Here is a 19,490-nt window from a genome sequence, read left to right as displayed (position 1 = left end):
ACCGGGTAGGATTCAGAGAAACCCACATGAACTCGTGGGTTTAATGGAAAGAACTAGATAGAGGTATATATGGGTATGTGCACGTGTACATCTACTGATCTGTCTTCTGAGATGCACTGACACCCCAGCAGTGGTGAGCACACTTAAAACCCAAATCTTGGTTTCTAAATGCCTTTCTCCACTAAAAGAAGGCAGAGCTCCTTAGAGCTCCTTGGAGATAGCTCCTTGGAGATGGGACAGGGACAGAACAAGATGAGCCCGGATTATTTTGCCGTGCCAGATAGTAAGTGGGTGTTCACGGAATGATGGAGACAAATGGACACAGGAGCCAGCTTGAAGGAGCTTCCACTGGTCCAATGATAAAAACAGATTAGAGGGCTTCCCTGGTGGCGCAGTGGTTAAGAATCCACCTGCCAACGCAGAGGACACGGGTTCGAGCCCTGGTCCGGGAAGATCCCACATGTCGCGGAGCAACTAAGCCCGTGCGCTACAACTACTGAGCCCATGTGCCACAAATACTGAAGCCTGCACACCTAGAGCCCATGCTCCGCAACAAGAGAAGCCACCGCAATGAGAAGCCCACGCACCGCAACGAAGAGTAGCCCCCACTCGCCACCGCTAGAGAAAGCCTGCGCGCAGCAATGAAGACCCAACACAGCCAAAAATAAATAATTTAAAAAAAAAAACCCACAGGAGAAAGAATCCCAGCAATTCTATTTTAAAAAAAAATTAGAATTTATTAGACAAAGAGTCCATGAACCCACACTCTTATAAAATAAATAAACTTATGGGGAGCGGGGGGTCTCTTTATAGTAGGAAGAAATGATAGAGTCAGAAATCACCATTTTCCAACCATCATCATAGGAACTGATACAGCAAGAATCATCAGTGTATGCTAAAACTAGTGGATAAAGTTTGAGGGATAACAGGCTATTTAGTCTCAAAGTTTCTCCCTACATGATACTTTTGAGTTACAAAAGGCAAAACAGGGCTTCCCTGGTGGCGCAGTGGTTGAGAGTCCGCCTGACGATGCAGGGGACACGGGTTCGTGCCCCAGTCCAGGAGGATCCCACATGCCGTGGAGCGGCTGGGCCGGTGAGCCATGGCCGCTGAACCTGCGCGTCCAGAGCCTGTGCTCCGCAACGGGAGAGGCCACAACAGTGAGAGGCCCACGTTCCGCAAAAAAAAAAAAAAAAAAAGGCAAAACAGTAACTATACTGGAAAGACATCACCTGGCAGACATCACACTAACCAAACAAAGCCAGTAACTCCAACAATAGGACTAACTGACAGCATGTGCCTCCTGACACAAGGCACCGAGAAGGACACAGCATCACCCCTAGGACATTCCTGCCAAAAAGTCTACAACCTGAATCTAACCATGAGGAAGCACCAGACAAACCCAAAATGAAGTATAGTCTACAAAATAACTGGCTTGTACCCTCCAAATATGTGAATGTCATGCAATACAGGAATGGCTGTAAACTAAAGGAGACTAAAGAGACATGACAATGAAGGTAACACATGATCTTGAGTTTTCTTTCACTATAAAGGACATTATTAGGACATTGTTGAAAAAAAATCTCAGTAAGGTATACACAGGAGATTAGATAATAATGTTGTTTCAATGTTATTTTCCTGATTTTGATAAATGCACTGTGGTTATGAAAGAGAATTTATTGTTTTTAAGAAATACACATTGAAGTATTTAGAGGTAAAGGGCCATCAGTCTGCAACTTACTCTTAAGTGGTTCAGAAAAAAAAATGTACCTAAGTATGTATGTACGAATGTATATACACGTACATCTATATATCAAGAGAGAGAGAAAGAGAGAGGATAAAATGGTATTAACATTAGTGGAATCTGGGTAAAGGGTGTCTGGAAATTCTTTGCACTACTCTCAAAACTTTTCTGTAAGGCTGAAATTATGTCAAAACCTTAAAAAAGAAGAAGAAAGGAGAAAAGATTTCTTTTGAAGGCTGGTAAATTTGATGGAGTTATTTGCAAGGTCTTTTGTTAGGCTATGCTTTTGGGAGATTTTGGCATTGTGACAGTGAGCTTTCTGAAAATAATTAATGAGAGGAGTTGACTCTTACAAGTGGGGTAATATCCATTGACTTATTATATCCTCTTACAGTTAGTGTTTCTGAAGATACTTTCCTTTTCATTTCCTCTCTTTTTTTCTTTCTTTTGAAATTGCTACCTCTGGCAGGCTTCCTAACCTGAGTGAGATGAGAATAAAACACCTGAATTCTCCTCAGCTCTCCCATTTCAAGCACTGTCTTAATTCACAACTTGCTGACGCTGAAAGTGAGATGCACGTGGGCTAACACATCTACTGCACAGGAGAAACTCAAAGAAGAAATGCAGTCATCCCGGAGGAAGAATTGAAAAGGGAGTTCTAGACAGAAATGAGCCTTCGCCAGGCCAAACAGCTCTCCAGCTGTCAGATTCTGCTCACATCATGCTCAAAGTTAGTTCAGTTCTGACGGATTTTTCCCCCAATACATAAAGAGGGAGACTTTAATAAATAATCCTTTAACTATTTGCATCAAATGTATATGACTTTTAATTTGTATTAAGCAAAACCAAATGAAAAACCAATTTCTTTCAGTTAACGAGGGAATTGAAGTACCTTGCCAGGCAGTCACATGAGTCTAGAAAAATCCTTTAGAAAAGATAATTAAGTCTAAACGTTTTAAAACCACGAGTCTTATCAAAAGTTGTTTTATTAACTGAGGCTCCAAGGGTTCAGATACCCGAATCAATCCATGTCAATATTTTAATGTCATGCATTAATTAGCCACACCAATAAAAGAAGAATGCAGCTCAGAATGAATGTCAGGGGCCAAAGGGAGTGACAGGTTAACCAGCTGAGCAGAAATGGCCTCCATTTAAACCTGCGGGGGTGGTTAACGTGTCCTTGCATTGACTCACTCACTCACTCAGGAAACCCCTGCCTCGAGCTGGCCATGGAGACCCGAGGCAGGCCAGGAGGGAGGCTTTCTCCAGCGGTTTGTCCCTGCAGGCTGAGGACTGGAGCACCTCAGAGTGGGCACCTCCCGGGGCCCTCCCCACCTGCCAGAAAGGCACAGGCCGCCGGGGGGGGGAGCCGAAGAGCAAGCCCCTCCCGTGCAGGCCTGCCCAGCCCGGTCGTCCTGGGACCTGCCCCACGTCGCCCCCTTGAGTCCAGCAGGCCCAGGCTTCCTTACTGGATCACCTACACCGTCCCCGGTCCCCTCTGCGCCTCTGTGTCCTCACCTACCAGCGGGGACAGCAGCCCTGCCAGCCTCGTCCGAAGTTGCCAGTACAGGAAGCATTAAGCAGTCCACAAGGACCCTGCAACTCTTTTGATTAAGTCAACACCCATTCAACGTCCATTCAGGGGGCACCTACTTTTTGCGGGGCACTGTTTAACATGCTGGTCATGAAACAGTCAAACTCCTGGCTTTCCTGGAGCTAATTCCTCAGAAATAAGGTATTATGATTAACAAACAGACTAAGAATTTGGGCTTCACAGTATATGGCCCCATTAGTATCATCCCCTCACCTTGGTCAAACCTTGCAACTCTTCCACTTCCCCAGGAGGGTCAGGAAGTCAGAGACCAAGGCATGTGGAGATGGCTCAGATTAAAGGGCACAGGTTCAGGATGTGCCTTCCTAGGAAGACACACCACTCCCCAGGGCCTCTTGATCTTCAGGATTTGGCTAGAGCCTTTGGGGCAAATTCCATCTTACCTAAGACGTTTCAGATTCAAGTGCAACAAATGTTCACTGAGCGGCACCCACCATGTGTCAGGCAATGTGCTAAACATATTACAGACTGAATTGTGTCCCCCCAAAATTCATTAGTTGAAGCCTAAAACCCCCAGCGTGGCTGTATTTGGAGACAGTGCCTCTAAGGAAGTAAATAAGATAAAATGGGGTCATAAGAGTGGGGCTCTGATCTGACAGCATTAGTGTCCTCGTAAGAGACACCAGAGAGCTTGCTCACTCTCTCTCCATGCAGGAGAAAAGGCCACGTGAGCATACAGCAAGAAGGTGGCCGTCTGCAGCCTAAGAGGAGAGCCCTCCCCAGATACCAACCCTTTGCACCTTGATCTTGGATTTCTAGTCTCCAGAACTGTGAGAAAATAAATTTCTGTTGTGTAAGCCACCCAGTCTGTGGTATTTTGTCATGGCAGCCCGGGCAGACTAAGACATGGCATTTCACATACATCACTGGGTTGAATCTTTGATTTTCTGAGGCTCTTAGAAGCTGTATGTGTAGGACTGCCTAGGCCTCCCCACAAGCCACTGGGACCTTGTTTATAAAAGGCATCTTGCAGGGCTTCCCTGGTGGCGCAGTGGTTGAGAGTCCACCTGCCGATGCAGGGGACGCGGGTTCGTGCCCGGGTCCGGGAAGATCCCACGTGCCACGGAGCGGCTGGGCCCGTAAGCCAAGGCCGCTGGGCCTGCATGTCCGGAGCCTGTGCTCTGCAACGGGAGAGGCCACAACAGTGAGAGGCCCGTGTACCGCAAAAAAAAAAAAAAAAAAAAAGGCATCTTGCAGATAAACAGTGGATTGTCCTACAAGAGGACAGGCTTGTATCCTGTACCACTCGAGCCCCTGAACCCTGAGGGGATGGCTCCATCTCTTTCCTTTCACTCTGGGCCCTGCTCACCTGCTAGTAGGTAGGTCTCCTGTGAGCCCCAAGCGGTGGGAGTATGCAAGGCCCCCTTTCCCTCTGCTGTGCTACCCTGCCCCCATACCTCCCTGGTCCCCAAGGACAGGGGGAGTGGTGACAAGCTGAAGGTCAGAGTTCTAGAAGGTGGGTGGACCACGTCCACAAAGTGCCAAAGAGAAAAACAAAATGTCCAAAAGTTTTACAAATGAGCACCTGCGGCCCGGTAGGAAGCTCCCAGTGACAGCACCGTTCACTGATTCAGTAAGTGCAGGACCTGAAATGACTTAGGTGGAGGCGAAGCTGCCACGCTCTGGAAAACTCTATCAGATGTCTCAGAGTGGCCTGGGGGATCGTGATGACGCGGGTGCCAGAGAGGCAGGAGAACGCTCAATAATACTGCTTCGTGAAGGTGAGAAGAAAAGCAAACCAGTATCCTGAAATTAATACATATGAGGTTTTAAATATAAATGTGCATTGAAATTAAACTTACATTCAAAGTAGAATAAAAACTAAGGTGCGGTACTTTTGAAAAACGTATTATAGATTAAAAAAACAAAACACATGTGCATCCACTTGATTAAAGAGAAGTGAGAGGGCTCCGCTCAGGGGCAGCTGCAGGCAGGGCACGGCACCGGGAGGAACCACACGGAGGGGTCTGCTCCCCTCGACAGGCACAGAGCTCAGGGGCCAGCCCTCCGCAGACGAGGGGACGGAGCCCAGAGGGGCCGGGACAGTGGCTCCGCACACCCACCAGCGCGCACTCCACGCTGACCAGCCCACCCACACCAGAGCCCAGTCGTCCCGGCCCTCTACCCGTGGGCCCCAGGCCACCCTCACCGTCCAGGGGCAGAGGGGACGCCGCCTGCCTCTAGCCGGCGTCTGGGAACCCACAGCACAGCCTCAAATCTCGCGATGGGCGCACACAACAGGTGTTTCCCCGGGAGGGAAAAGTGGCCTTGGTGGGCGCTCCCCAGGGGAACCAGGCTGGGAACGGTGAAGGAGGAGCCTCCCACCCCAGGCGGGGCATCAGCAGAGTCACCAGAAGCACCCACCTGGCCGTTGGGGCAAAGATGCCCACTCCAGCGCACAGGCCTGCCTTCTTGCCTGCTCGGCCCTTCCGCTGCCTGGAAAAACAGCAGGAAGGAGCCCTGCACCAGGAGTCAGGCAGCCAGGGCCCCAGCTCCTCCCCCTGCCCTCTGGCCCCAGTGTCCTTGTGGGTACAGCGGAGCGGGCAGCAGGAAGGAAGCCCGTCAATGCAGCCTAACGGCAGCCCCGCCCACCCCAGCACTCTCGCCAGGAGTCATTTTTCTCCCAGCGGCAGCAGCCCAGACACCCCTGAACTTGTACTTTGAAACAGGCTATTTTTCCCTCAGTGGCGAAGGATGTCAAGTGATAGGCCCAGTTTAATAAAGAAAGTGATGACTGGGACCCCAGCACACATCCTTCACCTACACGCCACCTCCAGCTCCTTCCCTGAGACCTCCGCTAACATGCTGGCAGCTGCTGGGCCGTCACGCTCAGCCCACGGAGCCGGCCCCATCCCGCAGGGCACCGTGTGTCACTCCACAAACACTGACAGAGCACCATGATCATGCTGGGGACACAGCCATGAGAAAGACCCAGCAGCCCTGCCCCCATGTCAACCAAAGGGACACATTCCAAGAGGTGACAGACAAGTGTGGTGAGGGGAGAGATTAGGGGCAGTGGGGACACGCTGGGAGGGGCACCCAACCCAGTGGGGGGGGGGTGGACCCTGGGAAAAGGTCCTGCTGGAATTACTCGGATGAAACCGCAGAAGGGAAGAGGAAGGCCCCAGAAGGCCTCAGAGGCGCACGGGGGAATCGGGACTCTCTTCTGGAGATGGAGGGGCACCTCTGGATGGTTTGAAGCAAGACTCGGAGTGATCAAGGACCTCTGAGCCCCTCTGCCTGCAACTTCAGTAGCTGCCACTAGAGAAACGAGCGGGAAACAGGCACAGGGCCCACCTGGCAGGGGAGCTGCTCTCCGGGGCAGGGCACACCTGCGTTCTGTGTGCTCTACTGCCCGGCCCCACGCCTGGCACCCAGCAGGGTCTAGTAACTGGAAAGATGCTGTGAGCGTGGCCGACAGATGGCGTGGCTCGGGCACACTCCCCCAGAGGGCTGGGGCTCGAGCGGATCACGCTCTAGGATGGGCTTTGGGGCACAGGGAAGTTGCAGGGCAAGAAACGCTGGAGAACTCGCTGTAATCCACCTTCTAATCCCGCGCAAAGTCCACACAGAATGCTTGACAGATGCTGCCTGGGTACACGCTGGAGCCTGAGGACTTTATTGACTTCTGACACCTCTACACGCCCGCCTGAAATATCGCGCCACAGCACCATTGTCTAAGATTCATGCTTTCTTCAGAGAACTTGGAGCACAAATTTATAACCTGTTGTCAAATAGATGCCCACTGTTCTCGGGAAGGGCAATCCCATTCGGGAAAAATAGCCCATAACTCTTCCGAGTTGGAAGACCATTCTCGGGTTGATTTCCCAAAGCACAAAAGAAGAAAAACAAAGAAAAGTGTAATTGCAGAAAACAATAACCCTATAGACATAACCCAATACAGGGCCCATTATCTTCTCCACACTGACTTTTCAATAATTTTGTGATGGATTCTCCCAGAAAGCTTAATTTGTACTTTTAACCACAGGAGTTAGTGGGCCAGAAAAAATTAATTCTAAGCATTGGCTCACAGAGAGAGAAATAAAGGCTCGTCTATTAATTTTTTAAACTACGCCATGCGAAGCCGTGGAATGCATATGTGCAGTGACACCGTGCGGAGAATAACCGGGCACTGCTTTGTGCTGATGCAAATCCACTTGGGGGTGAAAATGTTAGCACGGGGCCTTCGGCAGCCTCAAGGTCTAACCCTGGCACCACCCGGATAGCCCTGGGCTCGTGTTGAGGGCTCCTTCCCCCAGATGGCTTCTCCGGCTGCACAACGGGCCTGAAACAAGCCAGAATTGTTTTAATTCTGCCCTGAGCTCATTACGTGCAAGAACTTTGGTAAACAGTCCACACATTTCAGCCAGGAAACACTGTTAGATTAACAAAGACCCCCCAAATGACGCCTGTCATTTTCGAGAACTCTTTTAAAACAAAAACTTGCCAAGGCCTTCATAACAGCCTGCCGAGTGTGCGTCGACACGGGACGGATCCCACCGTCGTCAGCATGGGACGGCACTGCCTAATGGGTTTCACACAGAGGCGAGTCAGGCTGCCAGGGACGCTTCCTTCGAAATACACAAGGCGGGCTTTGGCCTGGATATCATTCCCCATCACACCTCGAAGTTTTGGAATCTAACAGATGCGGGTCCAAATCCTGGTCTCCCTAATTATTAGCTGTGCACCCCACGGCAACATCTGTATCTTCACCCAACAACCAAGCAGGAGGTGGGATCATTCGCTGTGAGGGGCAGGCAGGAGGGGCGGGTGTGCCGGGCAAGGTATCACCTTGTTGGACCTACGTATCCCTACCAGGGCGATGAATGATTAAACTCTTGCCCTGCGTGACTGCAAGGTACCTGGCAGAGGCTGGTCCATCGCGGGTGCCCTCTAGGTGATGACAGCATCAGCTGCTGTTGGGTGGAGCCCCAAATCAGCCCAACCCACGAATCTCACAGACTAGGAAACCAAGACCCAAGCTGGGAAGGGCTGTCCCAGAACGCAGGCCCCAGACCCCTGGGCCCAGGATGCTCCGGCCCAAATGCCAAGCAACGGCGAGGGTCCTCGCCTTCAAGACCCACAGGAGGTTGGGGCCCCTTGGCAAAGCATAGTCAGGTCACACCTGGGTCATCAGATAAGGAAGCCCTGGGGTCAGTGGGTAGGTCCCCAACAGCAAAGGATATGTCCTGCTCACTCTCCTTATGCAAATGAGGTCTGAGTTTAATTAAGACAGCAGGTATTGTATTTGCTTACACGGGATACAAACTGTTAGGCCGTGAACAAACTTGTCACAAAAATGGAGCTAATGCCCTGCCCTTGTTAGACTTTTGCTGGCCCCTGGAATGTGGTGTGAAAACTCCACAGGCTCTGCAACTTGGCTCCCCGGAAGTGGGATGGTCTTGGGAGTGCCTGAGCTGCGGGCACCCAGCCCCCAGCCTAGGAGGCCTTGCCCAGGTAGAACCCACATAGGACCCAGCGGCTCCACGTAGGAGCGAACGAACCACCACAAAGCCTTCCTCCCCTGAAAAATACAGATAATGAACTCTTCATTTACACCCACTCTGGTTGGTACAGGGCAAGCCCCGTGAGACCAGCGTTGGCAGTCCTGGCTGGCTGCCCTGTTCTGTGAAGCAACACCCATCACCAGCTCCCCAGGACCAGCATGGAGCCTGGCCAGGACAGAAGCTCCCCTGAGCTTCCTGCAGTGACCTGTGCCCCCGCTGCAAGGTCTGGACAGCAAGGCAGCAGCGATGGCATGAGGACACTGCAGGCACCCGACCTAGAAGCTTCAGGCAGTGGCATGCACGGTTCACCGGGGGCCCTGGTTTGGAGGCAGAGGCTGCTTCCAGAGCGTCTGCAGAGGATCTGAGCCAGCTCTCAGCACACAGACGAGGCCTCATTTCCGGCAGAGAGGCTCCGGCTCTAAGCACAGATAAGAAGCCCAGCGCCCCTTAGGAGGGCGACGGAGAAGATAATGTTCTCCAGCAAGCCGCGGAGAGAGTGTTCAGACGGAACCTGATTAAATTTAAAAGTAGCCCAAAGTTCGCTTTTCAAGGAAGGCCTAGGGATTCATTTTAAAACTCGTGATCAGATGTGGCTATTTTCCAGATGTTTGGGAGAGAAGCCAGTAGGTCAGACTGATCATTACAATAATCGAGCGTTTTGAATTATTTGGTTCAGTGAGCATTTCCTGAACGCTCCCAGGTGCCAGGCTTTCTGAAGGCGATAGACTGCCCTCTGGACCTCACAGCGTCATTAAGCAAGGTGTGTTTGAGTAGTGGGGTGCCAGGCGGCCCAGGGAGGACCCCAACCCAGCCTGGGGGTCACGGTGAGCCTCCCAACCTGGGGCCTGCCAACCCCGATGGCTACCAGTCCTGGATGGCCTTCTGCCCAGAAGCTTCACGTACACGCTGTTCTAGCAGGAGACCAGGGTGGGGGAATCGGTACCAGAAGTAATTAAATGACCAAGGAGGCAGCAAGGCTTGAAGACAGACTCATATCGGCATCATTTCTTATTACTATTATTGTGATAACACACAGCAAGAACAGGACTCCCAGACAAGGAGAAAGCAAGCTTCAGGGCATTTTTAAATTGGGCAAATTATAGAGAGGTGAGAGATTAAATGAAAATCTATCACATTACAAATTCAGCCTGCAGTTACTGAGATCATATTTTTTTCATAAGTGAGTCACACCAATAATAACTCCAAGGTCTTTATAATAGTTTTCAATAAACTCTGTGGGATACTCACCACTTCTCTTTTGAAAAATTGACATCATAAGCCAAAAAAATAGCCCTTTGACGTTTCTGTCTTCTTTAGGGCAACCAGCTGGGAAAGGGAACACAACACCATCGCAGGAGGCAGTGTGGCGCTTGGCCTCACTGGTGGACAGACAAATTAAAACAACGAGATCCTGTTTCACACCCACCAGAGGGGCAAAACTCAAAATCCCTAACAGCAAGGGCTGGAGAGGGTGTGAAGTAATGGAACTCTCGAGTGCTGTGGTGGCGTCAGGAGAACAAACACCCAGGACAGCAATCTGGCAACATCAGGGTGGGCCAAAGCGGCAACACGCCAAGGCCTGTCAGCCCACCCAGAGGGGTCCAAGAGCCTCTCCCAGGTGTGTACAGGAAGCAGAGCTAAGGCTGTCGGTTTTAAAGCAGCTCTAAAAGCTGTGACGTTTGTCCCGTTAAGATGGAGCCGGATCCCCCTCAGCCTTAATGGGAGTCAGCCTTGGTGACCGGCTTCCAGCGAACAGAATGCAGCAAACAGGACGCTTCCCGACTTCTGAGCCAACATCATAAAAGCAGTCCCGTTACGGCCTGGCTCTTTCGCGCACAGAACCAGACGCCATGTTGTGAGGAAGCCCAGGCCACAGCACTCCAGGCAGCAGCATAGTCAAGGACCTGGCTAGCAGCCAGAGTCACCCTCGGCCATGTGAGCGCACAGCCTTCAGATGACTCCACCCCACGTGACGCCAAGCAGAGCAGAGATGAGCTCTCCCCACGAAGCCCGGCCCAAATTGCAGATTCACAAGCAAAAGAAACATTACTGTTTTAAGTTACTAAATTTGGAGGCGCTTTATTATACAGCAGTGGATGACTGGAACACGTTCACTGAAATATTGTTTGCAAGAGCTAAAAAGCAAAAAACAACCTTCCATGAGTAGCAGAATGAATAAACAAACTATAGTTTAGTCCATCCTGTGGAATAGTACACAGCAGTTAAAAATGAATAATCCAGAAAAACAGATGCGAGTGTGTGTTTGTGTGTATGGAAAAGCTGCAAAAACATAAGTTTAATGTTTTACGAATTACAAAAGGATATAGCGCATGGCAATATTTCCATAAATCTTTAAAGTACAAAGCCGATATTACATGCTGTTTATGTAGTAAAGTTCAAAAGCAGATCCACCAAACTCAGGAGAGCGGCCATTGCCAGGGAGGGAGGCAGGGCTTTGGCTATATCAGTAATATTCTACTCCTTACAAAAAAAGAGGGACCCAACACAAACACGGCAAAACGTTAGTAACAGTTAAATCCGGTGGGGGTCCATGGGAGCCTTTTATTATCTTTTATTTTCTGTAGGATTAGAGCAGGTCACTAACTGCTCATTTCTGTGCCGCTCAGCTTGGCTTATACGATGATAGGCTGGTGATGGCATTTCTGGCTGATTCCTCCACTCTCCTGGGAGTTCTCTGAGGCAAGGACTGTGCTCGAGATCGCCACTGCACGCGGTGGGTGCTTGACGGACTTCCCTTTGCCAGGTCGACCAGAGAAACCAACAGGCCGCAGGAAGAGTGCATTCCCTCCCCTGGTGCATGGGAGCCAAGCAGAGAGCAAAGGAGATGCGCTAATTAACCCAAGGGACTCGGCAGGCCTCAAAACGCAGGATGAAAGACAGCTCCACTAAAGAGAAAGACGAGCCCCTTCCTCGGCCTGAGGCGCACGGCTCCCCCTTCTCTGCCTGGACACTGTTAAGATTGCAGCTTTGGCCAAACGGTATGTCACAAACACAGGCAGCTGCAAATGCAGAAGGTACAGAAAATAGCAGCAAATATCTCATTATAATAACAGCCCAAATGCAGGAGACGGAGACGGTCTGTCTGAGGAGCAGAAGCGGACAGAAATCAAAGACTCATCCAGAGGAAGGGATGGGGAAGGCTGCAGCCAGGCAAGGAGGAAGCTGCTGCATGGGGAAGGCTGAGCAGAGGACGAGGAAGCGGGCTGTGGACCACGGCCAAGCCACTGAGGACGGGGGGTGGAAGAGAACAGGCAGCACCTCTAACGGCTCAGCGGTACCCAGGAGCCAGCCACGGGCCCCCTCGAGCATCCTGTCCCCTGAGCCACGCGCCTCCACCTCGTTGAGCTGCCCTGGGGGGGCAGGGGGGGCGTTTCCTGTTATGTGCAGCCTAGGGCACTCCTCGTCGACAGGGTGCAAACTCCAAGTGAGGGGACAACTGGCCATCTTTATTCTCCCTTTTCTCCCTTTTCCTATTTTCCAAATGCTGTTACCATGATAAGAAAATTTTTATGTTTTTCTTTAAGTTGATCCGAGTCTTGGCTAGTAATTCCAGCCCTAGGAACCAAGCCCAAGAAAATAACTACACAGAAGCTAAACATTATGTACATAAAGATGATCACCGCAGCCTTGCCTATAAAACAACAATAAAAAACCTGCTGGAACAAACCTCAATGTTCAGCAATAGGGACACGATTTAGTAAGTTGTGGTGCAACCACATGAAAGAAGACATCTACTTGGAAGGCTATAAAAAGAGGGAGAGACATTAAGCTTCAGAAACAGGATCCAAAATGATATATGAATAATACCTACAGAACTGTAAAAAATCTGTTCACAAGGGAAAGGTGAAACACAAAACCCAGGTTACTCGCTGTGGGCAGGGACGGCCCAGCCAGCAAAAGGAGCTGAGAGGACAGGGAGCGGCCAGGGCCTGATGCGTGCAGAGGGGAGAGGTGCAGGGGGCCGGGGGGTGGGGAGTAACAGCCTCCTTGCCCAGAAGATGGCAGCTCCAGGCTGCCAGGGGCCCTCAGAGGTCTGGGCAACACAGCCTGGTGAGGGAAGCTCTCGTGGGACTCGGTGGGTGCTGCCCCCTCCCAGGTGCATCCTCACACAACCCCAGGGCACGGGGCAACCTGATACAAAGAGTCCAGAAGGAATTTCAGAGCATGGGCTCATGTACTTGAAACTCTTCAGGAAAGAAAGTTTCCCATTAACTTCAAATACGCGTGTTCTCTGAGGACTGAGTGCAGAAAGAATTTCTGAGCCTTTACATCCCCGGCCCGAAATATGAAGTCTAGTCCAGAGACGTGAACCGCCTGTGTTTGCCGTATCATGCTTCTCGTGGGAGATTAGACGTGAGGCTCCACCTTCTTACCTGAGATCTCCTCCCGCTATAAGAACAGCTCCTGATGTCAGTGTCTGAAATGACTTGCTCACAATTATAATCATTATATTAATGTGGATGACTGTAAAACTCTACCTCGGCTTGCTAAATGAAAACACCAGGCTGCCAAACCTTCAAGAAGAAATTAAACTGTTAATGTGTTAAAGACTATTACATCCCCAAAGACATTACCATAGAATTTTCCCCGAATTTCAACCAGGCAAGATGCTGGACTGTACTGGAAACCTCTGTGAATTGCCTAATTATAGTTAAAAAGGGCATCATCTTCCCATGAAATAGCCTTTTCTGTTTTCCAACAGAGCTTTTGACAATTCTAAAAACTGTTCATTTGAAGACTCCCTGAGAAGGAGATCACATTACAGGGCAGGCAGTGAGAGGCAGGCCGTGAGAGGCACCAGGAAGCCAGAGAGACGAAGCCCCCACGGAGAGGGGAACAGAGCTTCCCTGGAGCGCGGCATTTCAGGGCCGGGGTCCCACGTGAGAAAACAGAGGAGAGGGGACGGGATTCATGTGAGTTGCGGCGTGGAGACCACTCCCCGGCCCGCTCTGCCATCGTGGGTGATGCTGGCAGGGGGGAGACTTCCATTCAGTACGGCCTGCGGTGACCCCTAGGCCTGTCCCAGGTGTGTGTCCCAGTCACACATCCTGCCTTTTACGCACGTGGCTGGGACTACGGCACCACTTTGCTCAAAGTCGTCACTTTTAATAGATGCAGGGAAGTGAATGCAGGGCCGTCATTGTGTGCATAATGTACAAAATCACGGGCAGGGAAGCAGGATGTGAGGAATTCAGTAATGACCTTCATGCCAACCTAAAAGTACACGCACGGAGTTTAAGTGTCGGGGCCCAGCGCGGGGAGAAGGTCACCATCACAGAGACAGTGGAAGGTAGATGGCAGTGGCCAGGAACAGCTCAGGGTCACTGCGGCCCCAGAGAAGTCGGGCGGAAAATGCGATGGCGGCTCTGTGTCTGTCACACAGACAGACCAGGCAGCGTCGAGGTAAAGGCTCGCTCTCCCACCTCGCAGGCAGACGCAGCCGGCACAAGGCTCGGTCTCTAGCACCCCTATCCGCAGGATGAGGTAATGCTCACAGCTCTCCTTCCTGTGGGAGGGAGATGCTCACAGTAGCATCAGGGCAGGGGCAGGGCCAGGGCCAGGGCGGCTGGATCCACAGCCTGGAGGCTCAGGCCCTTTCGGGGCAAGTCACCCAGGTTGTGGGAAAGAGCCTGGCCCCAAACATGGCTCCAACTCTAGCTCTTCAGGCCTGAGGTCCTCTGCCTCCCCAGGGACTCGCTGGGTGATGGGAGACTGAGGAACTCGAAGCCTCCAGCATGTGTTAAAGTGTCCTGCTAAAGCACTCCTCCCTCAGCTGGTGTCGGCACAGGCCCGGCACAGCAGATGCCCACAGGTAATAGGTCGCACCCCTGCTCAAGATAGGTGGTTTCCTGCAAAGTTGAACGTACAATGACCATACAATCCAGGAGTTCCACTCCTAGATATTTACTTGAGGCATGAAAACAAATGTCCACACACAGGTGTTCATAAAAGTCCTAACTCTAATAGCCCCAAATTGGAAACAGACCAAATGCCCATCAGCAGAAGAACAGATAAACAAATGGTGGCATTTTCATGCCATGGGTACTACTCAGCAATAAAAAGGAACGCACTGCTGATGCACACGGTGATGTGGACCAGCCTCCAAGACATTACACCGAGTGCGAGAAGCCGGACACAGAGATTACATGCTGCATAATTCCATTTACGTGACATTCTAGAACAGGCAAAACTAATCTATAATAACAAGGCAGATCAATGGTTGCCTGGGGCTGGGGTTAGGAGGAAGAGGGTAACTGATAAAGGACACTAGGAACTTTCTGGGTCGTGGAAATGTTCCGTGTCTTGATGATGCAGAAGGGGTGGATGACTGCACAAGTGTACAGATCTGTCAAAACTCATCCAACAGCACACTTAAAATGGGTGCCTTTCATTACATGTAAATTGCACCTTAATAAAGTTAATTCACTTTTTTAAAAATGTAAAACCTCTCTACTTCATTATGAATAAAATCTCACCTACTGTACCGCACAGGGAACTCTGCTCAATATTATGTAATGACCTAAATGGGAAAAGAATCGAAAAAGAATAGATACGTGTATATGTATAACTGAATCACTTTGCTGTACACCTAAGACTATCACAACACTGTTAATCAACTATACTCCAATATAAAATAAAAAGTTAAAGAAAAAAAAAAAGGAAAAATAAATAAATAAATAAAACAGTGCCTAGCAAAAAAATTAAAAACTAAAACAAAATCCTAAGGCCCGGTCATGTCCTTCGAGGCCTCTCACAATCTGGTTCCTGCCTAAGTCACCAACCTCAACTCACACCACTCTCCCCTTTGCTAATATCCCAAACCTAAGGCAAACTGTAGGGAACTCCCTCATTTTCCCAATGAGAAGATTAAAAACAAAACAAAAAGGAGAGAGGCCATCTTGAACATATACACTTGTAGAGATACTGAGGAAATAATCAAATATTTATATTTAATTTATTAACTTACACACATGCATATTTAGAATCACCTATTATGACAAGTGCAGAAATACTGTCTCCTTCCACTGCCATCCCTAGGCATCCTCAAGATCAGTGTATTCACCACTCCAAGGAGACAATTCTACGCGTGTCCAAAAGGGAACCCAGCGGTTACTAAGCACCTAGTATAGGGCACTGCCTTGAGCATTTGCAATGAACACTTCATTTAAACCTTCACAAAACCACAAGAGGTAAACATCACTGCAGTTCCCAAACTCTGCACCAGGGCACCCCAAGGCACACCAGCAAACTCACCAGGGTGAGTGTCAAGAGATATTTTAACTTTTTAAAGGAAACGCAGTACTATCTGTTGACACCATGCAGACTGCTAGCTGAGGTCGTTAACCGTTTCAACGTTAGATCACTCTGCGTTTCTATATTCCATGGTCATATCTATGCAAAGCTGGGTTTTCATCAGAGGTTCTGTGATAAAAAGCAAGTATCACATGAAAATCAAGGTGGAACAGGACATGTGGGTGGCAGTGCCCGGCCCGCCCCTGACACTGGAGAACTTGTGTGTGTCCAACAGGTGCCGAGCTGTTAGGACACAAATACTTAAGCTGTTTGGCCCGAACTCCTTAGTAAACAGGACCACTAAGGGGCTTCCTTTGGCCTGGAGAAAGGTGGGAGACGTTACTGTGACACTAAGAGCGTTGTAAACTGAGACCCTCTGCACCACTGTCTCTATTTTACAGATGGGGAAACTGAGGCACCAAGCGATTGCTCACCCAAAATCACAGAGCTAAGAAGTTGGGGTCCAAACCCAGCACAAAGCAACATGGCCTTCACAGATGCATTTACTGCTAAATGCTTTATCAAGACTGTGTGTATGAGTGTGTGTGTGTGTGTATGTGTGTGTGTGTGTGTGTGTGTGTGTGTGTGTGTGTGTGAGAGAGAGAGAGAGAGAGAGATGGGCTGGAACAAACTAAGTGATAGACAAAATATCAAAAGATCTGCTTAAACTTTGTGGTCCAAAATTAAGAGAGTGTCCTATAATTTGAGAAACTTCAACAGACTCAACTATACAGGAAATGCCTCGTCTGAGGAGAACCTGAGGACGAGCCGGCTCTTGCATCTGTCTCCCTTCTTGCCACACCAACCCCCAGCCCCAGCCTCCGTGCCCCACCGCCTGCCCTGCCCCCTCCATTCTCGTTCCTGAGTCCTTCCCTCACACTTCCAAGCTCAGCTTCCATGTTGTCTTTCCACGGGTTCTCCCCTACCTACTGGCCATTTTCCTCTATTTCCCAGTAAAGAGCACTTTGCTACTTATAATTACCTTGTAAATGAGTTAAGTTATTAGACTGTGAGCTAGGCACAGCGGCCCCACATGGCGTCTGGCACCCCGGAGGCCCTCAGTGAGTATGGCTGCCATTACCCACGGCTGTCTTCCCCTGGGCCCGCAGGGTCAAGAGCCACACCTGAGCAGCATAGTGGAGGCCGTGTGCTCTGGCCTCCATCCTCCCCTGGGAGGCCCTCGAGCAGCTCCAAACGCCAGGAAGCAGCTCCCTGAGGCCAGGGATTGGCCTCACACGGTTGATGGGGGCTGCTCTTTTTCCTGATCTCAGTGGCTGTCATCCTCAGAATCCCTTTTAAAACAGAGCTTTAACTATCTCCCTCTGGAAACTCAGAAGGGCTCTGGCCCCGACTGTTCTTATTTTAAAACACTTGTTTTCTAGAATGGTAAACTTTTTCAGCTACTGCAAACAATTAAAATCGAAAGTGATCCATGGGGAGATGGAAGGAGGGTGGGTAATTATTATCAACGAAACCAACGAGAGGGAACAAATGTATTGGGCCAAAAATCTAATAAAACAAGTAGGAGAAATCTGGCGCGGCTCTGCGGGCAGCAAATTACTCTTCTGCGTCTTCACAGACAGTACACGGGAGAGGTAATTTATTAACTCGTGCCATGTTGGCCTCAACATTAACCTGTATCCCTAAAGTACTTAACTCCTACCCAGGAAACTGCTTACTTAACTTGCTTTAGGACAAGCAGGGCCAATGTAGGCCTGCTATTCACAGCTTCAAATTCAATTTAAAGGGATCCCTGTTCCAATTTCCTGTAGAAAGCTACTCTGTGTTCTAATACATCAGTGTCAGGAAACACGGCCTTTACTTAATTTCTTCTCATTATTCATACAACCAGGGATCACCCAGAGCAATTTCTCGTCCTCTGTGTGCCTAACAGTCATGATGGAGCTTTTGCTTTTCATCTTTTCGAGGGCCAGCTGCTCTGAGGTCTCCCCTTCCCTCCAAAGCACGCCCTTTAGAGATCCTTGCTCACCCTGCGGGGGATCTCTGCACGGTGGCATAGCTTGGGATAACGACATTCAAGTCTGCCAATATTTCTGATGCATATTCTAAAAGGCAATGCAGAGTCAGAAAGCACAGAGACCAGCCCCAAGCCACCATGTCACCTTAGGCCAGACACATCTCCCCACGGCCTCAGACTCCTCACTTGTGAGATGACAGGCTGGGCCCGGATCACTGAGTCCCCATCCTGATATAAGCCACGGAGCCATTTGCTCCAAGGCAGCCATGTGAGGAAGCCCACCTGAGACAGATAATGCAGAACTATGCGGGGCGAGGGGGGAGGGTGCTCGAGCCCCCCAGCTCACCCTCCTTGGTGGCAGCCCCCGAAAATCTCCATGAAGCCCTCAGAGCCCCCAAAGCACAGTTTGCAAACCAACCATCTGAGTTATCTCGACAGGACCCTCCAATAAAATAAGTCTAGTGCTCCGAGTTTCCTTTGCACAAGCAAAACGCTCTTAATAGGACTGTAATGGAAAAATAATTCATGCATTTTATTTCCTATTTAATGCATTTATGTATTTTATACAATAAGCATACATTATTTTAATAACCGGAAGAAAACAAACATTATTAAAAAGAAAATAATTCACATGGCTTTAAAAAAAACAAAACAAAAACACCCGAGGCACAGAAGAGACCAGCCGGGAAGGTTTTTGTACTCTTCCAGCGTCATCTGCCAGCGTTAACAGCTAATTGCTTTCGTCCCTTCAGAGCAGCAAAATACCACGGCGTCTGGAAAGGTCTGATGAGTCACCCAGCGCTCTGCGGCTCTCTGCTGCGTCACCGAGCCCTGTGCAGGCCTGCGTAAACACTCATAACCCCAGCCGCCTTCAGCTTTAGAGACTGGGGGCGGGAGGGGGGGCACCGGAAGGAAAAGAGCCGGCACTAAGAGGGTAGGGGCTCTGTGGAAGCTTCCAGAAAGATCTTGGCCTTCCCGCACCTCGGGTTTCTTCACCCCTAACATCCGCCACACAGGGCCAGGCAATACTGGAGCTCAATATACGTACAAGTGGATTTTCAGTAAATGCAGGCATTTTTAAGCCCCTAAATTTTGATTACATTTATACCTAAATCTCGGGAGTCTACAATAAAGGAGTGGGCAAAGCTGTCTGAAGTCGGGCTTGCTACACCCGTTCCCCATCTGCTCTATCCTGGGGTCTACATTATCACAGGAGCCTCAGAAGAGGTCTCCCCAGGGGGGTTTCCCTCCAACTGCATACACACCGGTACACAAACTCGCCACGGCTCCCACTTCTTATACGAAACACTTGAGACCCAGCCACATGCCCCACAA

The 19,490-nt window shown here is 50.0% G+C and overlaps 1 protein-coding gene and 1 long non-coding RNA gene across 3 annotated transcripts in view; both read right to left on the bottom strand.

The window, feature by feature from the left end:
* The window catches only part of LOC125963626 (uncharacterized), a 40,407-nt gene extending 29,163 nt beyond the window's left edge, over positions 1-11,244 (bottom strand). Inside the window, exon 1 of the long non-coding RNA XR_007475832.1 lies at positions 5,721-11,244. This is a non-coding gene — a long non-coding RNA (uncharacterized LOC125963626). The remainder of the gene's footprint in view (positions 1-5,720) is intronic.
* Positions 1-19,490, bottom strand: part of WDR25 (WD repeat domain 25) — a 142,190-nt gene that overhangs the window by 93,741 nt on the left and 28,959 nt on the right. The gene's annotated exons all lie outside the window — the stretch shown is intronic.

This window comes from Orcinus orca, chromosome 2 (genome assembly GCF_937001465.1).
Source record: "Orcinus orca chromosome 2, mOrcOrc1.1, whole genome shotgun sequence".
NCBI classification, from domain to species: domain Eukaryota; kingdom Metazoa; phylum Chordata; class Mammalia; order Artiodactyla; family Delphinidae; genus Orcinus; species Orcinus orca.
Note: the sequence above shows the minus strand (reverse complement) of the source record. Positions and strands in the feature narration are given on the sequence as shown.